Source organism: Peromyscus eremicus, chromosome 7 (genome assembly GCF_949786415.1).
Source record: "Peromyscus eremicus chromosome 7, PerEre_H2_v1, whole genome shotgun sequence".
NCBI lineage: Eukaryota > Metazoa > Chordata > Mammalia > Rodentia > Cricetidae > Peromyscus > Peromyscus eremicus.
In genome coordinates this window covers 44,788,934-44,802,470 of record NC_081422.1, presented here as the reverse complement: position 1 = coordinate 44,802,470, position 13,537 = coordinate 44,788,934, and the positions used below count along the sequence as shown (strand labels likewise).

The 13,537-nt window shown below is 45.6% G+C and overlaps 1 pseudogene; it reads right to left on the bottom strand.

Annotated features, from left to right (window-relative positions):
* LOC131915612 (heat shock protein HSP 90-alpha-like) overlaps window positions 1-9,905 on the bottom strand; it is a 174,220-nt pseudogene extending 164,315 nt beyond the window's left edge.
* Window positions 9,906-13,537: the final 3,632 nt, after the last annotated feature.

Below are 13,537 nucleotides of genomic sequence, written 5' to 3'. Positions count from 1 at the left end.
GCCTCCAACTGCCTACCCTCGGGCTGCCCATGGGCTCCGTCTGGTGAATCACCACTGACCTTCTCTGGGTCATCAGCCTCTATGGCTCCTGGTCTCTCTGGGCACTGTGGCACTTTTCTCCACTCTTGCCCAGCTCCACTATCAGGAGTTTCTAAAGCAAAGTTGCAGGACTTTTAGTACTTTTTCACTCCCATGTGAGCGCTGTGAAAATCAAGAGATATTCCTGGGTACCCATCTGAAGTGTCCTTGGACAGTCAGCCGCAATTGAGATGCTCTCAGAACATCCTGTGTGCCACCGTGAGGAGACCGATCTGCTTGAAGAATAAATGTTCGTGATTCAGTTTCTGTTTCCCAGAAAAGGAGAAATTGCAAGGTGTGTATGACCTCCTCCCCTGGTCAAGCGTGTGGCCTCACCTGTGGCCCTAGGAATCCAGAGAGGAGCGAATGTTTGGATTTTGTGCAGGCTGGGGAAAGAATGTGTGTCTATATTCCAGGGAGCAGTGTGCTTGCTGCATTGCATCCTGGGAGTTTCTGAAAGCAGGAAAGGACTCTAAGAAAGGGTCGGCATCTGAGCACTGCAGAGTGGAACCCAGAAATTAGGAACTCCCCAAGGAGTGTTCAGGAGTCTTCACAACACCCAAGCACTGGAGGGAACCTGCGGTGTGCTCAACTAATTTGGAATAGAAGGAAAACAAGGCTTGCTGAGAGGGCCCCTTGACAAAAGCAGAAGTAGGGGGACACGAGCACAGTAAGAGTGGTGTGTGTGTGTGTGTGTGTGTGTGTGTGTGTGTGTGTGTGTGTGATTTAAGCTGCATGTGCATGATGGTAGCACCTGCCAGAAGGTGGAGATGGCTATAACAAAGCTTCAGAAGCATGAAGACATTTAGTGGAAGATTAACTCTAGGAAATGCTGTGTTTGTGGAAGGAGCAGACAACTGGCCCAGGATGGGAAACAGGCAATAGACACTGAGTGGAGAGCCAGAAGTAGTTCTGCCTTGTTTCCCTAGGGGAAGACTGGGCTCTGGACAATCCCCAAAGACAGACACATTCTTAGGACTGTTGGTTTTGTATTTAGTCAAGCCTATGTCCTGACTCCCGTGAGTAAGGAATGAATCCACTTGCAGGGTGGATGGATCCCATCGTTTTTTTTGGAAGTCATCAGCTGAGTTCTGGAATAGGGACTCCTCCTGCTGGTTCCTTCAGCTGAGGAACTCATGGAGTCAGTTTTTCTCCATTCTGGAAGAAAGGGGCATCAGAGGGCAGTACGGAATACCTGAGAAAACAGAAGGGAGGGTTTTGTTTTATTCACAGACCAAGGCAAGCTTAGAGAACTTAGGGAAGTAAGTGTGTGTGGAGTGTGTGTGTGTGTGTGTGTGTGTGTGTGTGTGTGTGTGTGTGTGTGTATATGTGTATATGTGTGTATAACTACCATCTTTACATCCAGGCTCCTTGTGACAGACATCTGTCAGCAGGATTGGTTCCTGAATGCCCAGACTCACATGGTCTTCTCCCCTAGATCTTCTGATAAGATGGGAGAATTGCTTTCTGTAGCTAGGTCCTCTGTTTTTACATTAACTAACTAACTAACTAACTAACTAACTAACTAACTAACTAACTTGTGTGTCTGTGGGCACCCATATGCCACAATGCACATGTGGAGGCCAGAGGACAACTTACTGGGGTTAGTTCTCTCTTTCCACCATGTGGGGCCTGGGGATTTAACTCAATTGTTAGGCTCAGCAGCATGCGCCCTTACCCACAGAGCCATCCTGTGGTCCCTGGAGCTGGGCTCTCTACAGCCCTGGTCTCTCTTCCCATTTCCACAGGAGCACAGGGGCAGCTGAAGCTTTGACTGATACTTAAGATCTGCACAGGAAGGCCTGCAGCAACCTGGGAAGGCCTACTAGTCTTGAGTAGAACTCTCCTGGGCTGGTGACAGGCTGGTGCCTCCTCTTCTCTCCTCTGCCATCCTCAAGGAACTCACATTCTCTAGTACAGGAGAGGAAATTAAGCCAAGCAATATCATAGATTTATTTTGATTGCACAGAAGAATCTCATCTGCATATATTAGAATAGAGGCAATAGTCAAACGTATTAAGCATGTTTTCTCAAGATAGAAATCTCCTGGTTTTAGACAAAGATTTGACATTGGTACCTCTGGGCTCAAGAGATATTTGAAGATCAGGAGGAGCAGATGGGACCTTCTGTGACTGACCTCTGAGGGCCCCAGACAGGTGCTGCTATTCTTGAAGTCTTCCCAAGCTGTCTGCCATGAGCCTTGACATCCCCACAGTACTCACTCATTTAGATTTAAGGAACTAAAGCTACTTTTAAAAATGTAAATGTTGCCTGGAAGGGTAACATATTAAGATATAATTTGCATTAGCTTGAATTAATTTATCAGGTTAGCACTGCTCCCTTATGAGTGCTCAGAAGATGTGGAAATTGGTTTTGATTGGGGATAGGGCAGGGAGCCAAGAGGGCCAGCTGGGAAGGCAGGGCAGGTAGGACCTTCGCTACAGAGGGCAGCCCTGGGCACTATCAGTATGTCTACAGATGAGCTGGATGCAGATCTAAGAGCCAGGGTACCAGAGCCAGACTTGTGAGCCTCGGATGCTTTGGCAGACAGCCTATCGATCATCTACATGCTACTGACGGTTCACCCGAATGCTGATGCCTGATCACCATGTTGATTTCATCTCCTGTGCCAAAGCTGAGTGTATTAGTTACCATTCTCAATGCTGCTACCAAATGCCCAACAAAAGCAACATAAGGGCCTAGGCAGATAGCTCAGTCAGTCCATGTTTGCTGTGTGATCATGAGTCCTTGGGTTCAATCCATAGTCAGGAAAACAGACCCCAACTACTTCCATTTCCTAAGAGACTTAGATGCATTACTGCATCCTTGTGTCCCAGTGTCCTCACCTGACAAAGAAGGATAATAGAACTCACAAGGGTGCTGAGAAGATGAGCAGAAAGCGGGTACTCAGTGAACAGTATCATACATACATTTGGATTTTCAAGGAAGTAGCAATGTTATGCACAGGTCCCTGTTTATGGTCTCCATGCCACCACGAAGGATAAGACATTTCTAAAACTCAACAAGGCAAGATGGCACTGGAATCTTAAGCTATTGAGGTTTCCAGGTGGCCACTCCAGTGTTTCTATAGATTGACGAGTCCTTCAGGACTAATGGACCCTTCTACAGCCCGAGATATTTGATCCATAAGGAAAACTGCTCAGGAAACTAGTCAGTTTTATTTATTCACAGTATATAATGGATACCTGAACATGCTTTCAAAAACAACCCACCACAACTCTATATGGATGTGAATTCAACCTGGTGGCACCATGCTTGGTTCATGGTGATTGCTCACTACCAGGTAGGCTCTTAGTTCCTGTCTGAACACGCTGCTCTGGGAAGGTCCTGGCCCTTTTACTTAGTAGTGGTGTCTATTAGAATCTGGGACTCAGTAACTAACCTTTATGGCTACTTCTTATGGGTATTCTGGAAGACAAATTCGAAAATAAACCTTAGAAAAGACCAAGTTCAGTTCATCAAAACTCAGCATAAAGAGGCAAGAGGAAGAAAGGCAAGCAGAAAGAACACTTGCCATACCACTTGGAAATACGATTTCTGGCTGGGGGTCGGTGGTGCATGCCTTTGATCCTAGCATTTGGGAGGCAGAGGTAGGCGGATCTCTGTGAGTTCGAGGTCTGTAGAGCTAGTTCCAGGACAGTCAGGGCTACACAAAGAAACCTTGTCTTAAAAAACAACAAATACACACACACACACAAACAAACAAACAATAACAACAACAAAAAGAAATACTATTTCTGGTGAAGGTGGTTAATTTATTTTGTTCTGTTTTAGGGAATGCAAAAATTGAAACTATTCAACAGATGAAGGTGTGGTCTTTGGCTTTCAAAAAGTTGTCACATATTGATATGTGATATCAATGCTATGAGAGCCTCCATGTTTCAGGTAGAATAAAACACAAAAACAAACCAGAGGTTCTGTTTCCCAAAAAGGAGGGTTCAAATCCCAGCTTTAACACTTAGTGCATTCATTTGACTAACCTGTTTAGGCTTCTTGGCCCAGAAGATGTCCATTCTCAGATGAAATTATAAGTGATCAGAAGCATTCTGCAGCCTAGGCTGACATGGAACTCACTATATAACCCAGAGTAGGGTCAAACGTAAAGCAATCCTTCATCTTCAGCCTCCTGAGTGCTGGGATCACAGGTGTGCGACACCATGCCCAGCTTTGTCTGATTATTTTTATTTGCTTTTCAACAATGAACTTGATTTAAAAAAAATCCTGTGCTTCAGCTAAATGTGTCTCTGGAAAGCTAACCTCCTGGGATTATAAAACAATAAACACAGAGTCCTAATTGAAGCTAAAATACCTCAGAGAGGAAGGTGGCACTTGAGAACTGAGTGATAAGCCTGGCTACAGGAAGCCCTGATAAGGGACTTTTAGGCAAGTGAAATTCCCTGACCACAGGGTGTGTTCTGTTTCTGCAGAATGGATTTCCTGAGCCTCCTCTGGATGCCAAGGGGCACCCCGAGACACTGCCGAAGTGCATGGTAGGTCCAAGGACCGTGTCTGCAGGATCCTTACCTCCTGCTTCGGTTGCTCTCAGTACTAGGAGGGATAGAGCCAAGAGAAGCCAAGAAGTGCAGCCTGTCTATTTTCTTACAAATTGGGTGATGGGACGACTCAGACAGGCACCGTATCTGTGTTTAATTAACAAGCTAGGGCAAGCAAATGCTCACAACTGATTGATGCCTACGAGGGAGGCATTGGCAAAACACTCAGTGTCTGCGAGTTTTCCCTTTTAGGCAGTCGTTTGCTACAGCTCCCCAAACTTCTTCAGAAATAGTACCAACTCCAAGCAGGCACATATCTTTGGCCCACAAGGAAGAAAGCCACTGTAGATATGTTTCATGATTGCTCTCATTACACATACTGCCAGTCTTGAACTCCTTGGTAGTTTGGAGGTAGCATGTGTAGCAACAGGTATACTGCTCTGACCTATGGACCAAAAAATTGAAGGCTGCAAGCTGTGATGAGGCCAGAGCCAATATTGTTTTCTTTTTTTTTTTTTTGTTTTTTGAGACAGGGTTTCTCTGTGTAGCTTTGCGCCTTTCCTGGGACTCACTTGGTAGCCCAGGCTGGCCTTGAACTCACAGAGATCCGCCTGGCTCTGCCTCCCGAGTGCTGGGATTAAAGGCATACGCCACCACCGCCCGGCCCAGAGCCAATATTGAACCAACCAATCTAGCCTTTTTTTTTTTTTTTGCCAATCAGTACGTCTTCTTGAGCCCCTGTAAGCTACAGCAGGACCATAGCATAGAGCTCTAGAGCATTGAAGCCATTCTCCACACCAAATTTAACTTCTTTCTTGGAAGCTATTCTAGGCTTCATACTTGACTTTGATGGAGATTTAAGCATGAGCTATACAAGTAATCATGTACTGGCACTATTCAGTCTTGTGAGTCAGTGAACTTGAATACACAGAAAAGCAATTGGCCACCATGAGGAAGAAGCATATATAAAAGGCTGAGCTTGCTGTGGCCCTCCTAAGCTGAAGCCAGAGATGAGAAGAGGTCACTGCTGAAGATACCAATGGTCATATCACCCTTCATGTCTACAGATAAGTTATATAAGGACCAGAAAAACAGAGAGGAAATACAGGTGGTTCTCACTGGGCTAGTTTACCCCCAGTGTCTGAAAACATTTTGTGCTCCTTTACTGAGCTTGAGGGTAGGAGGAGGGAGCTCTAGTCACCCAGCAGGCTAAGGACAGGGATGACATAGCAAGTCCTGTGTTTCACTGCACAGCATTTCCCTACCCAAGTCAGGTCCAGTGCCCAGACTGAGAAACTGCCAGAAAGAAAGGGAAAGAAAAGAGAGAGAGAGAGAGAGAGAGAGAGAGAGAGAGAGAGAGAGAGAGAGAGAGAGGTATTTAGTGATTAACATGTTATCTATAACCTCCCTTATTTCTGTCCTTTGCAACAAGGTCAGAAAAGACGTTCTTTTACTCCAAATCCTGCATTTCTTTGTGTGGATCTTAGTGTTTTGGGGCACAGGGATCATATAGCCCTTAGCCCCTCAAAGGAGTTCTGTTGTGAGAGTTTACGCATACTTGCTGTAAGTATCTACATGAATGTCCTGCTTCTGCAGCAGACCCTGCTCCTGGGAGACAACAGGCTCTTGCTCCTCTGCTACCTACCCATGTGCTCTAGTGACTCCAGAGCAGGCAGATTTTAGACTCAGCATCACTTTTGTCTGTGAAGGAAATACGTACGAACAGTCTGCATTTCCCTGTACCTGCTTTTCACACAGAACTACCATCGTGATAACAGTTTTTCACCTGCCTGTTCAGCAGATTTCCTAAGCCCTGCTACTTGCTACAGTGGTAAACACCAGCTTTCTGTCTGTCTTCGTAGACATAGTCTACGGTGCTACAACCGTCACCATCGTTTTCCTCATAACCTTGCTGATACAGGAAAGCAAAAAGAACTCAGATGTCATCCAGTTCTTTCCCCTAGTCTGTGGTTCTCTTGGCCCAAACTGGGCCAACTTGAGGAGCTCCGGGTTGCCTGTTCTAGAAGTCTGCTCTTCCATCATTAATGGCTGCACTTCCTTTGAGGTCCTCTGGGGGAGGCAGCTCTGTGGTACTATTTCTCATGGTTAAGTAGTCTACATGGGAAGTATGGGGTGTCCACTGATTTGCCATCTCAAACAGAGCTGAAACTAGAATGCACTTCCTCCTGATGACACTGCACTGTGAGAGGTCTCCAGCCATGTCCAAGGCCAGTGACCTCAGCTAAGTGCCTGGACTTTGCTTCTCCCCTCAAGGGTCAGGGTTTAAGATAGAGTGCAGATGCGGATCGTGTTATTTCCCATAGGGCTGCCTTTCTCTCTTGCTGCCTACCAACTCAGCTGAGTGACATTTGTGCCAGCTGCTCCCAAAGGGAGTCACTCTGGTGAAATGTCACAGGCTTCAGCGTGAATAGCCCTTCTCCATCCTTCATTTCTCTTCTAGCTGTCTCCCTCCCACATCTCAAGTGCCTTCTTTGTTTTGAAAGGACACCGCCTTGATATTCAAGTGCAGGAAAAGGTAATTACATTTCTCTTCAAGTCTGCCTCTCAAAAAGTCTTCAAATCATCCCTGGCTGAAACGCTGGGATTATTCCCCAGGGAAAATGATGCTGGTGGTAGCTTCAGCTGCTTCTCTTCCCTTTTCTCTCACCTGCCACTTCTTCCCACGTGAAGGCGATAATGCTGGCATCGTAGAGCACTGCTGCCTCCCACCCACCTCTGTGGTCTTCTGAGAGTCAGGGCCTCTATCCCAGCAGAGGCCAAACACCTCGTTCAGTGTCACACAAGCAGTAAGTGGTGGCTCTCCCTTGTATTTGCCGCTTAGTCACAGGCTTAGTAACTACCTCTTGTAACCGCTGCGACTGTTCGCGAGGACCCAAACCAAGGGGGGCGTGTTTGGATGAATGATTTTCTCTTCTTCTGATTTACCGTTTTTCAGTTTTTAAATATGAAAATCTGTACAAAGATACCAACATGAAATCATGTTCTTGTTATGCATCTGAATATAATCGTCATTATCCGAAAGAAGAAATTCTTGATGTTTCGAATTGTCCTAGGCAATCCAGCACACAGAGCTGCTATTTGGTGGGGACTGACTTAAGGGCCTGGGCTTAGACCTCACCCCGCACTGTGATTTTTAGCTAATTTATTTTATGTTTCTGGGCCCTATTTTCTTGATGAAATGTTAAGTGTTGAGTTGGGTGTTTCAGGGCTCCTGTAGTGCTCATGTCCAGCTCTTCTCGACAATTCTAGGTCCAGGTTCTACTCATTGTACAGAAAGAAGAGCTTCTAACTTTGGGAATGATTTTCACTCCTCTCCTGCTTTGGATGAACCGGAACAGCAACTGAGTCTGGTCCTTTGTCATCTGGGGCCCTCTCCTGCACTACAGGGAAAGCTCATGTGTTTTCCTGTTCTCCTCCCAAGAGCTGGTTTTTCTAGTAAAATGATGCCTGTTTTCAGCTCGTCCTTTCTTCAAGCTAGATTTCCACCCCATTCACTCTCCCCTCAGCCTCATCCTGAACTTCCCAGCTGCTGGCTTGCTTTCTGGTGCTTCTGTGGGAGTCATCCCTCTTTTTCTTGCTGTCTTTGTATTTCAGTCTCTGTTTTAGTTACTGTTCAATTGCTGTAAAGAGACACCACGAACAAGTCAACTCTCTTAAAGGAAACATTTAGCTGGAAGATTGCTCACAGTTTCATAGGGTTAGTCCGCTATCATTGTGGTGGGGAGCATGGGGGCATGCAGGCAGTCATGGTGCTGGAGAAGTGGTTAAGAGCTATATCCTAATCCATAGGCAGGGGGAGGAGGGAGGGAGGGAAGGAGGGACAGAGAGAGAGAGAGAGAGAGAGAGAGAGAGAGAGAGAGAGAGAGAGAGAGAGAGAGGAGAAAATGGGCCTGGTGTGGCCTTTTGTAACTTCAAAGCCCACCCCAAGTGACACACCTTCTCCAACAAGGCTACACCTCCTAATCCTTTCCAAACAGTTCCACCAGGTGGGGGTTAAGCATCCAAACCTTTGAACCTATGGGGGCCCAGTCTCATTTAAACCACCACATAGTCTCTGAACATAAAACATAGACTCAGCCCTCCCAATACTGGAAAGGAAACATGAAAAAGCTCAGCCAGATGTGGCTCCACTGTCCCTGACTGCCCTTGCCTTCTCCTCCTATCCCTTCTTTTCCTCACTGTCCCCTACCCCACTGAAACTTTCTTGTCCTTGCCACCTTTCTGAGACTGTGCTCCAGAAGAGAGTCAGAGATGGCATATTCTTGAAATTTAATATCCCTTTCTCCTCATTTTCTTGGTTTTTCTGCAGGACCTGGCAATGTCCCTGCTGTTCTGGACTTGTACTTTGAGTGTAGACAGGCTTGATTCCAACTTGGAGTCGTTGGTACATTTTCTCAGAAAGCTTGCCTATTCCCAAGGCTTTTTATTGAATTTCTTCTAGGTTTGATGCCATATTTCTTGCTGTCCCATGGATGTCCTCCCTTGAGTATGCCCTTGTCACCCTACGGCAACACATTTATGTTGGACTTTACCATCCTTAGTCAAAGTCTGTGTTGTACAGCCATTTCCTCCAAGCTTGAGTGTTCTCTCTGGGGAAGAGAGAATCTCGTGCAGTTCACAAGGCTTGGAAAGTTACAAGAGTCTCAAAGCTCTCCTCACCAAGGTTAAGCATAACAGATGTGAGAGGAGACTTTCCACCAATTGAGTTGCCTGCAAATTGTACCGGGAGGTAAGTACTCATCACTCATGTTGGGATGGGGATGTTTGGTGGTGAAGATGCCTTTGAGTCACTCATGTTGGGATGGGGATGTTTGGTGGTGAAGATGCCTTTGAGTCACTCATGTACTTGAAAGTAGTACTGAATCCATTCTCCTTTTGATGACTGCAGTACACTCATGGACTCATCAAGCAGGACTTGGGTGGAATCCTGTCTTAGGTCTGTTGTTGGCGCCCTATCTGGGGTGAGTTGACATCTGATTACTTCTCTCTAGGAAAAGTCACACAACAGACTGCCTTTCATCTATCTATCCCATGGCAGCCAATTTTCTGTTCTTCAGTTAAGTGGGTTTGAAATGTAATCAATGTCCCTCACTCCTTCTTCTTCTTCCCCAGCTTCTCTCTATTCAGTCAGCTACTGAAACAGATTTACTGGCTGCCCATTAAGTAATTCTCTTACATGCATGCCCTCACCTCTGTTTTCACCACCATTGCTCTGGCTCTGCATCACACAAGGAAACCCTTACCTCTTCTAATGTTCTGGTTCTCCATCCAACTTTCCTTGATGCTAACCATCTTTCCAAACCACGATGTTGCTCGATAGCTCTGTGTTCTTCTGCCTCCTGTCCTCCTACTCACTGTTGAGAAGATCCAGAATAACACCCAGCACTCTCAGGTTGACATTCCAAAGCACTTCCAAAATGTGGTCCTATTCTAGTGTACCCTTACCTCCCTTTAGTATTCCCATGTGTCCTGTTCTTCTTAGAGAGAGCTTATTCACAGTTTGTACCTCCCAGTCCCATGTGCTCTCCTAGAATCTGTTTCTGCATCTGGAAAATGTAAATCCTCCTGTGATTTCTTCAGGAGTTGTGAGACTAAAACATACTTGTTCACCATTTAGTAGGAGAGTACTAGGGCTTTCTCAGTATTATGTGGCAGGTTCTGGGAACTTGCAAAGATAAAGTATAATTTCTCCCTGGGGTTGCTTAGGTAGTTGGGTGAAGTTCACACAGAATCCTTAGAATCTGGGACTATGGAGATGGTTCAGTCAGGAAAGTGTTTGGTATGCAAGCATAGACCTGGGTTTGGATTCCCAGCACTCAGGTTAAAAGCTGGATATGGTAGCACATCTGTAACCCCAGCACTGTGGTGGGGGGATGGAGACAGGGAGATATATGGAAATTTTGACTCTTCAGTCTGGTTGAATGGGTGAGCTTTATATTCAGTGAGAGATCCCGTCTCAAAAGTGAGGTGGAGATGATCAAGGAAGACACTGAACATCAACCTATGTACTCTACACGCATACAAGTGTTCACATATCTTTATGTGCATGGGCATTTTACACAAACACACACACACACACCACCACCACCACCACCACCACCACCACCACCACCACCACCACCTCAGCAGAATATTATTAGTAGGATAGGTGAGCATTGCCTTATATACAGGCATACTATGTGCCCTGCCTTAGCTTTACCCCATCAAACTTAGACTTGCTAAACCCTTCTGAAAGCCACCCTTGAGTAATGACTACCTGCTATTTCCCATCCCCTCAGGGCCCAGCACCTTGTAATGTGAAACTGGGTGATAATCGATGCTAATGTGATGTGTTACTTCTTCCAGGTGACATATTTACATTTTAATAGGAGACAATTCAAAGGAGGGTATTTTAACTGCTGTGGCAGATGGGTGGGGACATATTTTGAGTTATGGTGGATTTGGGAGCCTCAAATCACACCCACTCATACCATTTCCTGAGGTTGGCTCCCCTCCCTTCAGGAGCCCAGAGATGAGGATGGCCTCCTTGGGTTGTGTGGCTTCCCTGTGCTGTGGGAGTGTTGGACTCCCAGTGCAATGATGGATGAGACATCTGTTCCATGATGGGCTATTACCAACAATTCATTACTGCAAAATGGACTTACCCTCATTAGCCCAGAAGCTCTGAGTTTAATGTGGCATTCTGCAATCTCCCAGATTCTGCGACACACATTGGAAGCGTGCATCACATTTTATAGAGCCAGGAAACCTGAACTTCAGAAAACAATGGAGATTTAGCGTGCCTCTTGAGTTAGTTGACATATTTACTCTTCATGAATAAGCCTGTTTTGTAGACAAGCCCTGTAGCTCACAGCCTCATTATTAGAAATTAGTTCGCTCCATTGCTTGTGCCCAAGGGCACAGTTTTCCGTGGGGGACAGTTACGCTCTTATCATCCTGGTGCTTGCTGTGGGTGAATGGCTTTCTGAAGTTCAGACCTGGGAATGTTCCTCTTGGGGTGGTCCCGGCCCTTCATCATGGGTCACCGGTGTAATATGCACATTTTTGCTCAGGGCATTTGGGGAAGATTCCTATTCTTCTTGATATTTGAACAAAACCATGGCCATATATCCATATTCTCTCTCTCTCTCTCTCTCTCTCTCTCTCTCTCTCTCTCTCTCTCTCTCTCTCTCTCTCTCTCTCTCTCCTTTTAGAGAGGAGTGCATTATCTATAACCAGCAGTCAATTCAAATAATGTGTGACAGACATGGTGCCAATTTGCTAAACTTTTGATATTAGAGGTACCGCTATCGAGGCGTAAGCTCACCGCCTGGATCAGCTCATCCTTGGGAAATTACCCAGCCACTTGTCACACTCCCACAAAATGACAGTTCTTCTTCAGGGCTTCTTTTTCCTCAATAGTTCAGGCATCTCTGAGGATTCTTTTAACTAGAAAATTCTACATTGTCATTTAGCAAGCTACCAATCAACAATTTGTGGATACTTTAAGGCCCAGGATCAAATTTTGGATGCCAAATTTCATTGGTGGCTGTGACAGTGGCTGAGGAAGACATTTTAGGAACCCAAACATGGTCAATTGCCTTCTTTTTCCCAACTCAGGAACTGTACTTGGAATTCATTTTCCTCACTCTGATATGTTTCACCTGTATGCAGTGGCCTGACTCCAGCCTATTCATTTAACCATCCATCCTTTGCCAAACACTGAACACTCATTATATGAAAATTATTGTTTTGGATGGCTGTGCTGAGCTCAGGTTTTCTTAGATTATGTAGCTCCACAGTTTAACTCTGCAATGAGATTCATCAAAGACTTGTTGAGTGTCTGTAGTGGGTCAGGTCCTCAGCTACTGGAATATCAGACGTTCCTGGCACAGAACACGTGACTGTTGTTTACACCATCTCTGATGTCAGTAATGATGCATACTTTTGGGTTGAATGTTCCTTCTTTTCTCACACAACTTGTGCCTTTCTTGCTCAGTGAAGGGGTCTTCTAGTCCATGTTTCCATCAGGATGCTCATCTGGGATCTTGGATGACTTCCCATCTGGATTCTGCGGAAACAGAGGAAGAATGTTCTTATCTTCCAGCAGAACCTGTTCCCCAGGACTCAATATCCGGAGCTTCTTTGCCCACCTCTGACTTCTGTCCATTTCTCTATCACCCTCTTCCCCTTGAAGGAAAGTGAAGGATCCTTTGTAATTTCCATTTGCTCTGGAGAAGATGCTGTGTGGCCTGGGGCAGGTTTTTATCCATCACTTGATGGATGTTTCTATCATTGAGTTATTATGGAAAAAACCAGTCATGTAGAAGTTTGTTTTCATTTCTCCTGCATAGACATCTAGAAGTGGCGATTCTATGTTTACCATTTGGTGAAACTGTTAGTCTGTTTTCCAGAGCACCTGCATCATTTCTGATTTCTACCACCATTCAACCAACAATTCTCCACCAAGACAAGCAGCTGTTCTTTCTGGAATCAGAGTAAGTGAAGGAAGCTACATTTCCCATCCTGCACTGGAGTGTGGCCATAACTAACGTTCACCTCCTTCCCCAACCCCATTACTCATTATGGATTTCTCTCACTTTAAGTCAAACCAGGTGGCTGACTTAGTGCCCAGTGTGATTCAGTGATCTGCGGAAAGGACCGAGATCCTGCATTTCTGGCAAGCTTTCCAGGAAGTCCATAGGGACATTGGATGGTGTATTAGGTTCTTTTCCCATTGCTGTGATAAAATACACTGAGAACACACCTTAAGGGAGTAAGGGCTTACTTCAGTTCACAGTTCAAAGGTACAGTCCATTATAGTAGAGAAGTCAAGGCTTGAAGCAGTTGGTCACATGGTATCCATTGTCAGGAAGCAGAGCAAAGAATATTGGTGCTCAGCATCCCAGCCCAGGGAATGGTGCTGCCCACTTTTAGAATGAGTC